The 14607-nt window shown below is 45.1% G+C and overlaps 1 protein-coding gene across 6 annotated transcripts in view; it reads right to left on the bottom strand.

Moving 5' to 3' along the window:
* Positions 1 to 14406, bottom strand: part of LOC133133666 (B-cell CLL/lymphoma 9-like protein) — a 42098-nt gene extending 27692 nt beyond the window's left edge. For 5 of the 6 annotated variants that reach the window (XM_061249803.1, XM_061249802.1, XM_061249806.1 and 2 more), the window contains exon 1: positions 13966 to 14406. The gene's annotated coding sequence lies outside the window, so the exon portion shown is untranslated. Of the gene's footprint in view, positions 1 to 12027; positions 12088 to 13965 lie in introns of all 6 variants that reach the window. The other variant, XM_061249804.1, reaches the window with a different exon arrangement.
* Positions 14407 to 14607: the final 201 nt, after the last annotated feature.

Here is a 14607-nt window from a genome sequence, read left to right as displayed (position 1 = left end):
ACCAGGCCATCATTAGCATGGCGCATCAGCAACATGTATGAGACCCAGGCCATCGTTAGCACTTAGCATGGCGCATCAGCAACATGTATGAGACCCAGACCATCATTAGCACTTAGCATGGCGCATCAGCAACATGTATGACAACCAGACCATCGTTAGCACTTAGCATGGCATATTGGCAACCTGTATGAGAACCAGACCATCATTAGCATGGCGCATTAGCAACCTGTATGAGAACCAGACCGTCATTAGCATGGCGCATTAGCAACATGTATGAGAACCAGACCGTCATTAGCATGGCGCATTAGCAACATGTATGAGAACCAGACCGTCATTAGCATGGCGCATTAGCAACATGTATGAGAACCAGACCATCATTAGCATGGCGCATTAGCAACATGTATGAGAACCAGGCCATCGTTAGCATTTAGCATGGCGCGTCAGCAATAGGTATGAGAAAATAGGCCGTCTGCAGCATGTACCACGGCACGCCAAAAACATGTACAATGCCGTCTGCAGCATTTAGCACGGTGCATCACGGAGAACGAGACAAGCAGCCGGTCCATACAGCATCCTTAAGGCACAGTCAGACTGTGGGACCCCGCTAACGAGACAGAGTGGCGACGATTCGCTCTGCGCACCGGCGCTCCCGTTGCGCTAATGGCAGCCGTTCCCCGGCTCTCTTTGCGCCGCAACCTCAGATAAATTAGCGTGGCAAGGCTACCCTTTCTCCACAGCGGGGACGACGGCGTCGCCCACGCGCGGGCCTGTCCGTGCCAGAGCGGACGCCGGCCGTGCCATGTATAGAAATCTCGTTTTTAGCGCTTGGAGACGGCCCAATCTGCAACAAATGGGGCGCAAAATGAAAAAAAAGAAGGAAGAGTACCAGGCGCGAGTAGCACAGATTTATCGTTTGTCTGCTCGCTCTCGCCGTCTGACAGATGGACGTCTTGCAATAACGTGGATCAGCGGCTCAATTTGAGACTTCCCAAATGAACCCCCCCCCCGCCCCCCCTCCCCTCAGCGGAAGCTTTTTAAATTTAAATCCAACTGCCAACAGGCAAGACAAAACATAAATATTCCGGGGCTGTGGTGCCAAGCGGGAGAATATCTCCGTGCGTTTTCCTTGACGTGGCGTGTACTGTGTGCACTATGGAGGGGCCATCTGTGTAAGCCCGTGTGCGGATTGCCTCTTGTCTGCTGCTGTTGGCACGATTTGGGCGAACCTCACGCTTGGTAAAACAGGCTAAGCCACCATGATACGAAGTACAGGTGTCCCTCAGGTTTCACTCGTGGGTTCGAGACAGAGGGAAGGGGGTCGGAGACGGAGAGGAGCAGGTTGGAGAGAGAGAGAAGGGGGTTCGACACGGAGAGAAGGGGGTTTGAGAGAGAGAGAAGGGGGTTTGAGACGAAGAGAAGGGGGTTTGAGACGGAGAGAAGGGGGTTCGAGACGGAGAGAAGGGGGTTCGAGACGGAGAGAAGGGGGTTCCAGACGGAGAGAAGGGGGTTCCAGACGGAGAGAAGGGGGTTTGAGACGGAGAGAAGGGGGTTGTGTGCCTGTGTGCAAAATATCAATACGACAATATATCACAAACTGCCCCTGAATGATCCACATATCCATACAGGAATTACCACATCGATATACTTCCCTGAAATGAGTGTATTTCTGACCCCTGTACTGGGACGTGCATTACATTGTGAGGGCTGTATCAGGATATGTATTGCATTGTGACCCCCGTGTCAGGATATAGATTACACTGAGAACCTGTATCGGGATATGCATTAAATCGTGACCGCTGACAATACCCTGCCCTGAAGCCCATAGCATGTCACTGACACTGACGTTTGGGTTTCTACGACAACAGAAAACATGGCAAGATTTGAGCCAATCAGTCCTCTGTAAACAGACAGAAGGCAAGGCCACGTCAAGGCAGTTCTTCGGGGTGAAGAAGTACACCTTATCGTAAATATGACCCAGTGTCAAATGTATATACAGTGGGTGGTGTACAAGGTTCTGCTGCAACAACACAAAGACCTTGTGTGTCTACTGTATGACGCTGGAGTTTGGTTTCCTTCTTTCGGTTTACAGAAAAGGGGATGGTTGTCTCCATTCTGCAGTGAGAAAGTGAAAGAGAGAGGGAAAGAGAGAGTGATTTGGCCAAGACAAACAGTCAAATTGAAATCACGAGTTTGAGCCGGGGAGTAAATATCCATCTCTTAAAAGTCTGTGCAATCGCTGCCATGCGCACTCGAGTACATGGAACTGCTGCAGTCCATGTACTGTGTGTGTGTGTGTGTGTGTGTGTGTGTATGTGCACATGTGCATGCCTGTCTGTCGGCCTGTCCATGTGATTGTGCTTTTGTCTGAGGGTTTGCAGATGAAGTGGAGTCTGAACTGTGTGTGCAACATGCACACCTGACCACACTCAGCACATGCACCCAGGCCTGGCTCCTACAGACAGCAGAGCCATGGGAGCCCTGCAGCGGAGCAGGCAAAATGTGAACAGAGAAGGGAGGGATATTTTTACACAGTCAGAGTGAGGAAGGATTTATACACAGGAAAGGACATGGAAGTGAGTCAACAGCAGCAACGTCACCCCACATGCCATAAACCATGTACACACACACACACACACACACATGCCATAAACCATGTACACACGCACACACTTGCAAAAACACATGCACACACAAACATGCATGCACAAGCATGCACGCGCACAAGCATGCACTCACACACACACACAGACACACGCTTTCCCTCCTTACACACACACGCACAGTTTCCCCCCCTCTCACACACACAGACAGACAGACACACACACACACACACAGGCTTTCCCTCCTCACACACACACACACACAGGCTTTCCTTCCTCACTCACACACACACACACACACACACACACACACACACACACACACACACACACACACACACACACACACACAGGCTTTCCCTCCTCACACACACACACACACACACACTCACACACTCACACAGGCTTTCCCTCCTCACACACACACACACACACAGGCTTTCCCTCCTCACACACACGCGCGCACACACTTTCCTCCTCACATACACACATATTCCCCCTCTCACACACGGATACTCAGGTCTCCGGTTTCAGTGCAGGGTTGTTTGGGGGGTGGGGGGGTGGTGTTGTGGGCGGAGTCACGGGTTGTACCTCTTAGAACACATTCTGGGAGGGAGGCCAACTACAGCAAGCCAGGAGGGACAAACTTCAATCTGCGGTAAAGACTGCTAGGGGCCCAACACGGAGAGAGAGGGAAAAGGAAAGCCGATGTTCTGCACACACAGCCCCTGCTGTGACACTGAGAGCACCAGTAAAGGAAATTACCTTGCAATCTGGAGGCTGCCAGTTCAACTCCCAGATGGGGTACAGTTGCCATGCCCAGGAGAAAGGCACTGCATCGCTTTATGTATTCAGCTGTATAAATAGCTGATTTGTGTAGTTGCAGGAGAAGGCTTGGCCTGTGTCCTTACATAGTTCCAACCGTAGATTAACCGTCACACACTAAATAAAGTCTCCATGAAGCCTGGAAAGACTAGCGTGCTCCTGAAAAAATACAGGTGTCTTAACCACAGAAAGTTCAGATTAATCCTTTGTAAGGCTCAAGGCAAAAGTGTAAGCTAGACCCAGTTAAATAAATGTAAAAAAAAAAAAAAAAAAAAAGGAGAGAAAATTTTGACCATTGTCCAACGTCTTCATCAAGTCTAGTAAGAATTAAGTGTCCATTTTAAGAGGTACCTGACCACAGAAACCTCAGACTAACCCTTAGTAAGGCCCAGGCTGACACTGTAAATAATGCACAGTTTAACAAAACAGAGTAGGGGGTTAGAGTGTTAAGTCAACATTTCCACATCATCAGGTTTTGGTCAGGTCTAACATGACTTGAGAGGGTGTTTCATTCACCCTTTTAAGGTGTGAGGTCACAAAAATTGAAATGGAATGTTCTTAGCTGAATAGTCTAATGCTGATGTCACCATCACAACACGTAATCAAAAGCAATGGCATTCTAGAACACTGACTTGAGAATTCTGGAAAAAACCTCCCAGAAAACCTACTCTTGAAAATGTTTGTGAGGTCACAAATATAGAAATGGCATGTTCTTAACTGAACATTCTAATGCCGATGTCACAATCACAACAGGTAATCCAAAGCAATGGCACTCTCAAACACTGACTTATTCCTGAAAAAACATTCCAAAAACCTACTCTCCGAAGGGTTTTAAAGGTGGCCCGCGTTCTCGCCCGGCCCCCGCGGATATCCAGTTCAGACCACCGTGCTCTGACCGGGGCTGGCGCGCTGCTCGCTCCTCTTGTTCTCCGTTTCACATTATTCTTTAATAGCCCACCAGCGGAGCGGCTCGTAACCCTAACCCCGCACCTCTCAGATCACCGAGCCAGATAAGAGGTGTTCGGCCGCAGTCGAGCAAACCCCGCCTGTTCCCCGTCCCTGCCCCGAGTCCAACGGCGTTTAAACGGCGCATATAAAAAAAAAAAATTTAAAAAAAAATTAAAAAAAATTTTATGCAAAAGCTGCACCAAGACAAACAGCGGTAATAATTTGTTCGTCAAACACCCACGGTTTTATTTCAATCCCCAAACAGTTTTTCCAGAAATGCAAATGACGCATTCAAATGACATGTTGAGACGGGTCATCTGTGAGACTGTTAGAGGTTCTTTATTGGTCTGTCGATCCTGATACCGTACTGCTCAACATACCGACAGTATTGTTTTAGATGTCTTTACATTTACACACAGTAACTCTACAGGCGTGGTTATGTCGCGGAGCGACGTGTTTGAATCCAGATGTGTGCAGCTGCAGTTGTCACTTTGGATAATACATATTTCATCAAACCCGAACTGCTTCGGTAAATGGCACAACTTACATAATGAGAAACCAAGTTACGTGACTCACCCCAAAGGCCATCTGATGAGTAAATAAAGTGCACTGCCTGAGTGTGAATGCTTAGCACCAGGTGAACTGAACATACTGCAGCACCGTCCCGTTACTGAACCGTGACAACAAAGGCAGCTTGTGCGTCTCAATGTCGTATTTTTCATTTATTTTCATTTCTAATCGTTGCAATTGTTCAGTTGATATGATAATAACAACCAATGTGTAATACATAGGCACCAAGAGACAAAACGTTAAGTTCTTTTTAACATGACAAATGGAGATCAATTGACCAATACAACCATTGTGTGACCATACATTCTGGCATTGCTGCTATATGATCTCACACAGTAACAGGTCTGAAACTTTTGCACAGAGCGAAATGCAGGTGAAGGCAGAGGGTGAGAGAGAGAGGGGGAGAGGATTCGTTTGGATGCCAGGTCTGCACAATCAGACTACTCTTTTAGGCAACTGGCAACTTCCACAGCACAGCTCGCGAGTGATCACACAAACCGTACGCTCTCCACAAACCTTTGCAGGGAGATGTTCTTTTTTTTTTTATTCGTACCGAGTCGAGTGAAATAATGTGTAAATCAAAGGAATAAAAATGGATGTGTCAACGCCACTCTCCTAGCAGCTCCAGACGGGTGTCACGCTAACCCCCCCTCCTCCCCCTAAGAGGAGGCGCGCTGGATTCCCCTGACATTACGGCGGTGATGAGAGCCGAGAGAGTTTTACTCTCTGGAAAAGCCGAAACTCGGCGTGAGCGTGAGAACTCTGATTCACGCATTCGGTCCACACCTCAGAAAGACAGCCACAAACAGCCACCACATTCCGAACAACTGATTAAACACACGCGTTAGAGTCATCGGCTATCCAACCCGCTTATTCCTGGGTAAGGTCGCCGGGCGGGAGGCAAGAATACACCCCGGACAGATCACCAATCCGTTGCAGGGCACATGCACACACACTTATGCATATGGGCAACATACAGTAGATTTGTAATTTAATCTTTGGACTGCTGAAACCAGAATGCCCGGAGGAAACACCCATGCAGACAGGGAGAACACAGAACTGCACACAGAAAGGCCCCAGCCGGGATTCGAACCCATAGCCCTCTGTGAGGAAACCCATACGGACACAGGGAGAACACAGAACTGCACACAGGAAGGCCCCAGCTGGGATTCGAACCAAAGGCCTTGTGTGAGGAAACCTCTGTTTGAGGCAACTGTGCTACCCATTGTGCTGTCCAGTAAACTGAAGGTTCAGGCAAAGGCAATATAAATGATGGCAGTAGATTTCATGCAAGAAGTGTGAGCTTTTGGACCCAAACCCATTGCTGATTGTGCTAACAATGAGGGAGTGACTCTACAGTACACAACACAATGGAAACAGGAGAAGCAAAGGCCACATTTTGACACTACTTACACAATCATTAGCACTGCATCAATCGCCAATCAAGAGCCAAAATGGCCGCTTCTATAAACATGAAGTAAATGTGCAGTTCAGGGGTGACTGCCTTCCTTTTGACCACATGACCTGCATGTGAACGACATGATTGGAAGCAGAATGACGAATAAATCTTTCCTTGTTCTACGAGTGACCTTGCTGCCATGGAATCATGCTCCATTCTTCTGGTTTTGCTTTGCATATTAATGTCCATAATTAGCCGTGCTCTTGGTGCGTTGTTGCTTTGCAAGTGCAGCAGACTAGAACACAAGAGGAACCATGGGATATGAGACATCGTGTAGCGTCAGTTCAAGAGGGCTGTAGACGCCCTCCAGTGCATCAGCCATTCTCATCGCCGTTTTGTGGAGAATGACTAAAGATGAGAACACATCCAGCAGGGCAAGGCAACATTGGTTATTTAACCAGACCTGAGTCAAATAACGACTTGAAATACTAAATTACATATTATTCCCTCATTAATTTTAGAAGGAACATCTAGATAATTTTTTACAAATATTCAAAAGATAGTTATTTCAAATGGTTGCACTGTTAGTCAGTTATACCAGAGGTGGAAAGTGCAGGGGTCAGAAAGTAAAAGCCCACCCATGAACTTTTTCACAAATGAGTTCCACCACCTGGCTGAGGATTTGTGCTCATTAGCAAATCCAGGTGATTGGAACACAATCCAGTGGTGGACTTTTACTTTCAGAACCTGACTTTTCCACCTCTGACTGATATAGGAGTGCTATCGAACATTATTTCTTAGGAGAGTTATCAAACATTACCAGCATCTAAGGAGTCACTAGTACAGCCGGGGCCTGAGGGTTTTTCACCTCTCTCAGAGGCCCTGTCCCACTCGAGGTCAAGTGGGGAGAGCTAAATGTACAAGAGCACGAGGTCTTCGGGTTCAAAGACACAATCTTCAAACACAACATCACACCGGTGCGTTAACTCCGGCGTTAATTCTGCGGCTATGGGGCAGATTGAGCTGCTGATGTGTCGACTCCAGTGGATTGTCTCTTTAAAATAAATGAAATCAATAAATGAAGTGAAATGTCTCCATCTGTTTTGGCAGACTGCGGCCGTCCTCATCGTTGACTTCACAAAATGTCACCTGCTGGATCCGGCAGCCACAGAGCGCTCGACACTTGCCCGGCTTCTCTTTCGACTAGTCCCGGGCAACCAGACAACGGCTAATGTGGCCGTCGTGGCAACGGCCAATCATGTGTCAACGTGTCACTAATTCAGCTTGGCCGCTGTTGGCGTGGGCACACTAAACTCTCTAGCCTCTCTGCATTACCGCTCTTAGGATCCCAACAGCCTCTAGGATATGCCTTCTTGTGGGAGTGCTGTCATTTTTTTTTTTTAAAGATAGTATCAATGCAGTCGAAGCATTTTTCAGCCAATTTGTTTGCCGTTATAGGAGTATTAGACCCGCTTGTTGGGCTCATAACCCTGCGGTACGATGAGCCTGACCGGGCCGAGACTCGGAGGCGAGATAACATCTGTCTGCCCGGCTTCCAGGGACACGTTTAGCCTCCAGTTATGTGCATATTAACAAGGGAGCGCATCACCACACGTGAGGCCCATTCCGCCAGACACTGCGCGGAGCGATATAAATATTCATGCAACTGAGATGAGTTTTTCACGTCTGAGTAACGAGCTGCTAGCTTATGAAATTATTTTCACTGTTTGTGAATAGAGCCTCCTTTTGAAGAAATGTGGGAGACGGGCGTGTTTGCAGAATTAGTGCCTTTCGGTATATAATACCACTCGTTTGTAGTCCACCGCAATGGTGCTATAAATACCAAGGCACAATATGCCAGCTTTGCGCAGACTGACCAGAGATATGCGACTCTAAACATGAAGAGTTTGTTTCGCCATTTTGTTTGTATTTTCAGGCTTTGAAATGGCCCAGTTGGTCCTCTTGGTGGCTTGACACAGCTAGAGTAATCCTAAATGTGCCAAGGGCAGGCGGGCACACTCAACAGCCTGCTACATCTAACAACAGAAAGGCCCACACACACACGCACAAGATTTCCACAAAAATAAATCTATCAAAGGGAAGATAATAAGAAGCATATGAATACGCCCTGATCATACGCACACGCTCACACGCTCACACGCTCACACGCTCACACGCTAACACGCTAACACTGTAGAGCACAGGTCATCTTTACGGTCAGTAGTGCCACGCGAGTCCTCACGCACTTGTTGCACATTTGGTCTTAAAAGTGAGATATAATTCTTACTGAACTGGACTCGTGACCGGAGGTTTTTTTGGGAACGAGTCACTTATGACAAAGTTAGCACGAGCACTTTTTTTTTTTTTGTACAGATACATCAACACCACTGATATCTGCAGGGTGGCCGGGTTCTGTCCGTCTATTCAAGGCCCAACAAACCGGACGGGAGGAGTTTAGTTAGCAATCGATGGCGGTAATTGATTCATTAAGTGCTGAGTAACGGCAGAATCCTGCTCACACTGCAGCTCTCTGAGCTGAAGAGCGGATGCGGCGTGTGAATTAGACAAACGGTGTGCAAAACGCCCAAACGCTTTTCAACCACAGGACAAAAACACGCTGCTCACACTCATCTTTTCCCAAGCGCCACCAAAATGTTTTTCTGAAGGACAAACACCGAGAAGCTATGCCAGGGCCCCTGGATGAAATCTCAGACAAAAAAATAAAACTAACAAGAACTGGCCGAGTCGCACAGGAACGATATGAAATAAGAATTTATTTTATATGATAGAAGCGGTGGGCAAATTATTCCAGAATGTCTCACGAAGAATGCACAGCGAAAGAAAGAGCGGCCCACGCGCTGCTTTTCAGAAGTGGCAGGAAAACCTTTCTGAAAGACAAACAATGACAAAACTGCGAGACCATTATGAATGCAGCTTTACCTTGATCTATGATAAGAGAATGACTCAAACAGTGATTCCGCTGTCTCATTCAGACAGACAAACACACACACACACACGTACACATACATACATACACTCACACGGCCCTTTTATTTGCCTCATGGTTAAGGGCCTCTGGTCAGGAGAACGGATTAAATAGGCCCGTTACAAAGACGACGCGTTTACCGTTCGAATAGGACGTCCAGACAATGCGGCCCACTCGAGTGCCACTCCAAACTCAAATAAATTAGCGCTGCGCCTATCTGGTTTAAATATGGCAGAAGACCAGCGGCGAAAAACCTGCAAAGTTCACACACCCACGACTTCAGTTTCAGTTAGCTCCTCTCAGTCACTCCAACTGGCTTCTGTGGGGGGCCTACATTTCAATTACCACTCCAAAGCCTCTGCACACACGCCTTCCACCGCAACAACAAGCACAAGGACAAACATTTACTGAGACGTTATTATGAGTACAACATACGAAACTACATTTTTCATTTCAAATGTGGACCAATGTTTGCCCACCTCCCAACCCCCAACTAGCAGTTTGGGGATTATTTGCAAGCAGCTTCCAGATACTTTACATGAAATTATAACAGATACTGCATGCGTTTGATCTTTAATCCAGCTTGGTGGTTAAATGTGATGTAGTAATATATGAAATCGGGCACGTTTCCCCCGCTAAATGCTAATGCGTGCTAATATGCGGTAACGATATGCTAACGAGGACGCCGCTGCCCACTTTTCCACTTAAAAACAGCGCAGATGAAGCTAGCGGATGTTGCGCCCTCATTCTGTTCAATCGCTGCTGGTTACAGACACACCTCTACAGCTGCCCTGCAAAATGGATCAAAGACATACCTGCCAAGACACAGTCCTACAAAAGACACTAAAACTCTTTGCATTTGAATGAATCTTTATGGGAATTGGGACAAGATTCAGCAGTAAATTATGCTGATACACTATGGAACACATTTGTCGGCTAAATGGCTTTAAGTGATCAAGGGTCCAAGTTATCAAATTAATTGTTTCTCCTAAATATTTTTTCCAGAGTTCAACAGCAAAAAATTGGCAGGAGAAACAATAATTTTTAATGATAATGTTAAACATTGTCATTTCTACATGGTGAAACCAAAACATGTAAAAAGGCCCTTTATTAAAATCTGTCAATGTGCACTTTAACCACATGTAAATGTTTTATTACAAATCTCAAATTGTGGAGTACAGAGGCACAGAAATAAATGATTGGTCTTTGTCCAAAATATTTTGGAGGGCACTTTACCTGCCCAAGCCCAGTGTTGAGGATACCCATCCCCGCTCCCCTCAAAGGACGCATCTTCCCAAGACCAGTGGCCAGGACACCCCCTTTCAGATCCAGACCACCACGCTTCTGAAGAGGCCTATTCTACATCACATTCTGCCATTGAAAAATAGAGGCTTGACTGTCAAATCATCCTGCTTCAAAGGAGCTTACGGTCCTCATCACACACTAGCCTAAATCAGAGGTTTTTCCAATCATTTACATTCTGTAGGAAACATTAGAGTTTTATTTGTGTTGGTAGTACTACTGTTAATATACATGATCCACTGTGGTCCAGCAAGGCAGAAGACACTTTTAGTATGGGGCAAGGCGGCATTAACATTACAAAGCATGTTATTCAACCCTTCATGTATGAATTATTGAAATAATAGTTTAAGTGATTAACTAACTTCTCATACTCACTGGGATTAACAATGTAGTAGACCTAACCTGAACAAAAAAACAAAAAAAACAAAAAAACAACTGTGTTTGCAGCAGTGAATATGCCTTAATATACCAGTGTGTTCTAATGCAGGTTGGCTAGACAAAAGGTTTACACCAGAAGATACAGCAGAAATGAAGGCTGAAGGCTTCATATTCTCAGGTTATTCACTTTGCAAGGTAGAAAAGAATCCTTTAGAGTATTGGTCCGCTTTGCAGCTTGCAATTTCACCTCTTAGTTTCTATGGCAACATTTTATACAAAGCAAATATTTTATCATCATACACTCCGCTTTGTCTGACCAATGATCTGTATTTGTACAGCTCAGGGTGTATGTAATATAAAAAAGGGGGTTACATAAGACTGAAATAAAAGGTATTTTAGCTATCGCATTATTTAAAAAAAAGTTTAAAGTCAGAAAGTTTGTGTTCTGTTCGCTGAAGCCAGTTCTGTATATTTACTGACACTCACACCAGAGAATGATGATTGCTTATTGACAAGACGGCATAAGTCTTGATGATATGTTGATTTTCTGTGGCTTTGGGGATACTACTTTCTGATAACATCTCTGGTTAAATTATTTATGAACGGTGAGAAGTCGTCAAATCAGCACAGATTGGAAAATGTATGCATTCTATGGGAGTCAGTGTTCCAAAGTGAAAATATGATTTTAGCTGAACTTATTATTTTTTTCTTATAGTCTATACGTGTGCCATAACTCATGATGCAGCACAAACACAAAATTAAGTCTCATTTACTTAACCAGAATACATAATGCCATTGTGACGGCTCTGCTCACACCTTTTCTGGAAAGAGAGCATAATTTACTCCCAACATTAAGCCTTAAAAATCAATCTGCTGCAGTTTTGAATGTCGTACTTAAACAGTATAAACACTTGAAATGGAGTCTGAAAGTCTTATCCATTAACGCTCAGTTATTTATTATCACAATTAAACAAATTAGGTTTGGTAATTAGACTTTAAAGAAACACTGACATATTTACCTTTCTGGTTTAACAAGTGTCAGTTAGGCTGATGCTTTTCTTCCAGAAGCTAAGACGAATCTGTAAATATCATTAGCATTCAAGCATATCAAGATGAAAATGTATCTTATTTGAATCTTATTTCAATTTGAGCAAGTGTATCTTGATGTAGATAAGGCAGATAAGCGCACCGCATGCTGAATAAGTTTAATAATAATTATGTTAAATGTTAAATAACAATTATGAATATGTTTGCCTCTTCCTTCATCAACTCTGACTGAGACAATCATTTGCAGTTATGAAATGTGTTGTCAAAAGTGAATTGGCCACTTTAGGAATTGATATATTTTATGAACAATGATTTTTTATTTTATTTTATTTTTTTATGTTGGAACGCGATACTGGGACGATTTCCAGTACAATGCAAACAAAACATTAGGCATAAAGCAATACAAAACAATATATTAAGCTTATTGTAAGATCCTTTTCTGAAAATTCTGAGCAGTGCACAGAAAATTCAAACACTTCATTAAACATGTAACTTAAAGAATTGCACAGGACGCCGAGCCTAGAGACAACCTAGACTTCAGGGCAAAGCTTTCTGTGTGATGAGACCGCTGCAGCGCCCGCTATACGCGCTGACCTTTATTGCCACTTTCATACAGATCAGTGGTCATAACAAGATACTGCCCAACACCAGTGGTGGAATAAACCTTTTTTTTAACGGTACCGCCCCACACAGAGAAGTCCAATGAAAAGGCGGAGGGCTCTGTGTGCACTCCAATTACAAAAACGAAAACCAGTGGGTTATTCGCTCCTTACATCGGATCTGGAACCTGTAACTTCGCCACTTGCCATATAGCTAGAAAGTGAGCATGTCCTGGTTTACACATAGACTGTAAGCCACATATAACACGACCGTATCTCACCTGCTGTCGCCCAGTCCAATTCATTTTATGTCAGAACAAAAACGACTTGCTGCAAACGTTACAACCATAATTTTAAAGACAATGTGTGAAATCTGCTATTTGAACAAAGGACCGTTGTACTTGCAACACAAACAAGCTAGCTACACTAGCTAGCTTTATGTAAATTCCACAATGTCTACTGTAACAAACTATTTGGCTAGTTATGCTAAAGCTAAACCAGCTAATGTTAGCAGGCTATCAGCTACACGGCTTTCTAACTTATCTTCAAAACTTCTGATCTGCTTCGTGGCGAGCAGCAAGCTTGCTGGCTCTATCCATCTATCGAGCTGACTAAACTAGCTAGCTAGCTACGTCTAGCACAAGCTGTGCAAATGTGGGAACCAAGGAAGCTGGCAAGCTGCTTTGTTGAAACATGTTACTACAATACAATAAATAATCGGAATATCGCACTGAATTCGCGCTGTCTGACACATTGCAGAAGTGTCTCGCTGCCACAACCAGCCCCCGCTAGCATGTTGGCTAGCGATGCAAATTATAAGCTCATTTGCAATGCTAGTACGCAAATATAGCTAGCTAGCTACCTAGCGACCAAGCTTGCCACATAGCTAGCTCGCTAATTAACTAGCTAGCAAGCCAAGCCAATTCGCCCATTCGGAATATTAAATGCTAACCGCGCCAATGGTTTGTTTCCCATTATCATTATTAAAACAACATCAGCTCGCTTGCTAGCACGTTAGATTGGTAGCTATCTAGTTAGCTTGCGAACATGCTTGCTAGCTCGCTACCTATCAAGAACGGTTGATAAATGAGACTACAGTAGCTAGCTAGCAAGCTCAATCTGAATTCGCCACTTACAATCAATGCGAACGGGTGTCACATGGAAAGGCCTAATTTACGAGCAGCTAGTCATTCCACTAGAAGTGTTTTTGTTTCAAATAAGAAATGACAGTCATCTTAGTAGCCAAAATGAAGTATACGACCGGGAGTAGTACATGCCCTGGTTGTGTAATTAAAGGAACTGCCGTCTTACCTCATTCCGCTGTATCTAAGCGAGGCCGATGTCAAAAAAGTGACGGCCAGCAGACGTGCCCCGAAGTCGCCTTTATCGTGAACCTCAACGCCGTTGCCGCTGTGATAGACCCTCCTGGCTTTAAACAATCGGCACCGGGCGTCTCTAGCTACTATTCCACGTCCCCTTCGGCACTGGCCGGTCCGGTTGCGATAGAGAAGGCGGTGTTTCAAGGCTGGTGTCTACGGCTCAAAACGGAAGACGAGTCCCTGACGCGAAGAAAGCGGCTCATGACTCCTCTATCGGAGACAGGGAAGGGCAGGTCGCACGGTCTGCTTATTACGAAGAGTGGAGTCCATAGCCACCACTAGCTACTACAGCTAGGTACATAACACACGCACACTCTCGCACGGGTTATTGAAGTCACCAGTGCAATTGACTGACACATAGCGCAGCCACATGAAATCACACATTTGTGAGCGCAAGTAAAAAGGTGTAGGCTACCTAGCTAACGTTTCAGCGTGAACGTTTTGTCACCCCGTGATATTGAAAAGAATAAGAACAATATTTAGTAAGCATTTTGTTACGAGAAAATCAATATGAAATTACAAACAGCATCTATTTTACATATACCTTTAGCGCAGAAAGTGGCTTAGTGTCATC

Source organism: Conger conger, chromosome 7 (assembly GCF_963514075.1).
Source record: "Conger conger chromosome 7, fConCon1.1, whole genome shotgun sequence".
Classification (NCBI taxonomy): Eukaryota; Metazoa; Chordata; class Actinopteri; order Anguilliformes; family Congridae; genus Conger; species Conger conger.
The sequence above is the reverse complement of the archived record's forward strand: the minus strand, read 5'-3'. Positions and strand labels throughout refer to the sequence as shown.